This window comes from Penaeus chinensis, chromosome 5 (genome assembly GCF_019202785.1).
Source record: "Penaeus chinensis breed Huanghai No. 1 chromosome 5, ASM1920278v2, whole genome shotgun sequence".
Taxonomy (NCBI): domain Eukaryota; kingdom Metazoa; phylum Arthropoda; class Malacostraca; order Decapoda; family Penaeidae; genus Penaeus; species Penaeus chinensis.
In genome coordinates this window covers 24,970,406-24,975,405 of record NC_061823.1, presented here as the reverse complement: position 1 = coordinate 24,975,405, position 5,000 = coordinate 24,970,406, and the positions used below count along the sequence as shown (strand labels likewise).

The window sequence follows — 5,000 nt, the reverse complement described above, 5'->3', positions numbered from 1 at the left end:
TATGTATATATAAAATATAAATATTTAATATTTTATATTTTAATTAAAATAATATATTTTTGTGTGTGTGTGTGGGGTTGTGTGTGTGTGTTTTGGTGGTGTGTGTTTTGTGTGTGTGTGTGTGTGTGCATTAATGCCACACTCACAAAAACAGACCCAGATTTACATATATTGGGTAAGGCAAATCTAGACACGGAAATGGGGGGGATTCATAGATGTGATGAGGGGTTTGGGAAAAACCAAAAGAAATGATTATCTAACAAACTGCCCCCCGGTATACGGGGCCCAGTTTACTCTGTGGGCCAAGGCCCCAGGAAGTTCGTCAAAAAGGCATGGGTGTGGCATGAATATTAATTATATATTTTAAACATATATATAATATAATATCAATTATATGGTTTATATATTATATATATATATAAAATAATATATATATATATATTTAAAAAATTAATATATAAACACACAACCACCACACACCCCAATTTAAACAACCCCACACTCCCACACACAAACACCACAAAACACACATATATATATATATATATATAATATATATGCATGTTTATATACATATACATACATGTATATATATATATATATATATATATATATACATATATATATATATACACATATATATGTATATATATGTGTGTGTGTGTGTGTGTGTGTGTGTGTGTGTTTATATATACATATATATATGTATATATATATATATATCAATGTTTATATATATTTATATACATATACATACGCATTCATATATATATATGTATTTATATAAATATATATATACATATATGTATAGACATATACATAAATATATGCATATATGTACATATATACATACATACATACATGTATATGCATACATATATATCTATATATATGTATATATGTATGTATGTATATATGTGTATATATACATACACAGATACATATATATATTCATGTATATATCCATATATATGCATACATATATATACATATATATCTATGTCTATTTATTCATATATACATATATATATATATATATTATATATATATATATATATATATGTATGTATGTATATATACATATACATATACACACACACACACACACACACACACAGACATATATGTGTATATATCCATATACATACACATATACATATATATGCACACACACACACACACACACACACACACACACACACATATACACACAAACACACACACACACACACATACACACACACACACACACATACACACATATATGCACACACACACACACACACACACACACACACACACACACACACACACACACACACATAAACGTATATGATTATGTGTGTATTTCCACATATCCATATTGAGAGCTTCTGTAGAAATAATTTATCAACTGATTATCATCTTTTTGAGTTCCTCGATAGAATAGTGGTTAGTATCCCCGCCTGTCACGCGGGAGACCGGGGTTCGATTCCCCGCCGGGGAGGAATCTTTATACTACAGACAATATTCGAGAAAAAAAACAAAAATAAGAGGTTATATGCTGGGTTAAAATGTTTGCATAATCTTCCGATTTCATCAGAAATAGAGAAAATGAACTAAAGCAATTCTTACTCTAATATTAATAATAATGAAAAACTTACCTGGATAAAAAAATGGAAATGGAAAAAAAAAAAAAAAAAAAAAAGCTTTTTATTATAAAAACCTTTTTGTTTTTTTAATTTTTTTTAAATTTTAAAATATCAAGGGTTTTTTTAATAAAAACAAATTTTTTTTAAATTTTTCAAAAATTTATTTATCACCTAAAATCAAAACCATCATTATTAAAAAATTATAATTTTAAAAATTTTAAAAAAAAAAAACACAAATTTCAAAATGCCAAACCCCCCCGCGAAACCCAACTAAATTTTCAAAATTTGGATTAATATTTCAATCCTTTTACAAAAAGGGGGAAAATTTTAATAATTGGTGGGGTGGGGGGTGGTTGTTTGGGGTTTTGGGGTGGTGAAAACAATTATTTTTATTGTATAAATTTTTAGGATTTTGGGTTTTTAAATAAAAATAATTTTATTTATTAATATAACACTTCTTAATTTTTTTAAATTTTATATAATTTTAAAATATTAATTAATAATTAATCCCTTACATTCATTAATACTTTTAAAATTACAACCCAAAAATCCTTTCAATCATATTATGTTATATAATATATGAAAATTAAAAAATAAATAAATTTAAATTTTATTAAAATTCAAGGGTTTTAAAATTTTAAAATTTATTTTAAATTTTATTATCCAACCTTTTTCAAATTGATAATAAGTTAATTGTATTATAAGTATTAAAAAGGGGTGTGTGGTCGGGTTTTTGGGGGTGGGAGGGTATTTCTTATAATTAAAAGGTTTTTTTTTTTTTAAATTTTATTAAAAAATTATTTTTTTTTATAAATTTTTTATAAAAAAACACCAAAAACACACACTTTTTTAAACACACAACACACAACACACACACACACACACCATTATATAAAATTCATAACCAACACCTTTAATATTATATTTAAACCTTTCATATTTATGCCCCAAACCCAAAATAATTTTATTAACTACATTTTCTATATTTTATTTTTCTAACAGAATGAAAGATGTAAAGTTTGACCATCCATGAGACTTTGTTTGAGATATATAAGAAGTGGTGTTATAAACATATGTCCCAGAGTTCTCAAACACTAAACAATAGATGAGGCAATGCATGTCTATGGGTGTTCTCAGACCGAATGCCCGAAAAAAAAATGTTATTGTACTGTAATTTCATTCTACATTAACGTGGATACACCCATGCTTATGTCATAAGAATGAAAAAAACAAAACAAACAAGATAGCACATGTATGGAGTTCATTGAAAGGACTGATGATGCGGGTCGTTAAGGTGTGATGCAGTGACTTGCCCATAGCCTGGTGACCATTTCTGTAAGCATGGGCTTCGTGTTGGGTTGGAGGATGGAGTGACAAGGGTAAGGGTACCTGGGATGGATAACCGTTTGGGTAGCTATCGAAAATAAGGTCGATGGCTTGTCTATTTTGTAAGGTAAAGGTGAAGCAGTCTACACAGTATGTGTACTTTACTGTACTTACTCTAAGAACATACATATTAATAACTCTTTCACCATCACCGGAACCGCGAGACTCGTGCCTGCTGAAGCCGTCCCCGTCAGCAGAAGGATGAACTCGGAGGTTTCGGCTGATGGGAACGAGTGCAGGGTGTCGTTGTAAAGCCGCAGCTATGTTTGTTTACACACAAGGAGAATGTCACTGTCTTTGGTCTCAGAGAACCCTAATAGAGTATCTTTACAGATATTCCTCTGATATGTAAACACTTTTTTCTTATTATACATATCCTCGGTAGTATAGTGGTTAGTATCCCCGCCTGTCACGCGGGAGACCGGGGTTCGATTCCCCGCCGGGGAGGTTATATTAAAACATCCGGAAGGATGGTGAGTTCCTGTACCAGATAGCTGGTTCCTCGTGACACACTAACGTGTACGGTAAAGCTGGAAATTTTGCATCAAGTTTTGAAAAAAAATAAACAAGACGGATTAGTTACACACACACACACACACACACACACACACACACACACACACACACACACACACACACACACACACACACACACACATATATATATGCACATATATATATATATATATATATATATATATATATATATATTACTGGATTTACTGAATGATTGAGTAAAGGGATTGGTGAATGATTGAGTAAATGGGTTCTCAAACGGATATAATATTACATAATTACATAAAATGCTTTTTTTATTCTTGGAATCATTAGGAATAAGCGCATATACACGAACACCTTTTCGAGAAATTTTAATATTCACAATATACTAAAACCCAGGTATCGTTTACATGACGAAGAAATATATATATCGTATTTCATGTAAAGTAATATACCAAGGGAGAAATTGATATGCACTTTGAATATCTGTTAATAATAAAAGAGAAAACCGAAGCGAAAATTAGTATGTGTGCAGTGAATCGGACAGTGTCAACATCCACATTAGTTGTTTTGTTGTATACGCGCGAGATCGGCCACGTGTGATAGGAAGTCTACAATGCATGATGAGAATTGTGAGCATATTGCTGAAAATGGTGAAAAATGTATCCTATATAACAGAGACAAATGCATCTTAAATGATGTACGGGATTTTAGAGAACGGCATAGCTATGCGTTTACTTTCTTTGAAGGTGACATAAATTCTAGGGAGACATGTGCCGTCATTCCTAAATCTAAGTATCCCCATGGTGGCGATCTTTCAAGAACTTGAGTTGTAAAACACTTCTTGTGAACGACCAATGATGTGGTAGAAAACGCTCAAGTACCGAGTCATATCTAGCTCCCTTTTGGTATTATTACTTGATGTCATCCCTCTGAAGTGTCGTAGGTTCGAGCCAGGGATTGTATGCGTGAATGGGAGTATGAGCGGGTAGTGCAGAGCCTCACGGCGATCATAAGAATCTTTGCAGCAGGTGGGCAACACCACACGCCTTTTTTATCACTCTCATTTGACGAATGTTGTGTGGTAATATGAGCTTTTAAAAGATTTCAAGGAATAATATTTTTTACTGGAAGTTTCATAGTGCTGATCGATAATAAAATATAATGATTATGGAAAAACTAACATAAAATGTTTCTATTTTCACCGTTCATTTATCTCATGAACAAAATCACGAATCGAAGCTATCAAAAGCGTTTATTTCCGATAGCTCAAACTTGCCTATAGACAAGTAAAACCTGTTGCTTAATTCTCTTAACAACACCTGATTTGATGTGCTGTTGCCAAACGTGTAGCTGCATCCTATTTCTGGGAATCTCCATTGGTTTACAATAAGCTTTTTATTCTTTTGATTTTGTCTACACCACTGCACACTACTGCGGAGTTCTTAATAATATTACAAATACAAATTATATAAGATTCAAGCT

The 5,000-nt window shown here is 31.2% G+C and overlaps 1 non-coding gene across 1 annotated transcript; it reads left to right on the top strand.

The window, feature by feature from the left end:
* Positions 1-3,392: 3,392 nt before the first annotated feature.
* On the top strand, positions 3,393-3,464 carry Trnad-guc. The gene has a single exon. It is a non-coding gene; the product is annotated as a tRNA-Asp (tRNA).
* Positions 3,465-5,000: the final 1,536 nt, after the last annotated feature.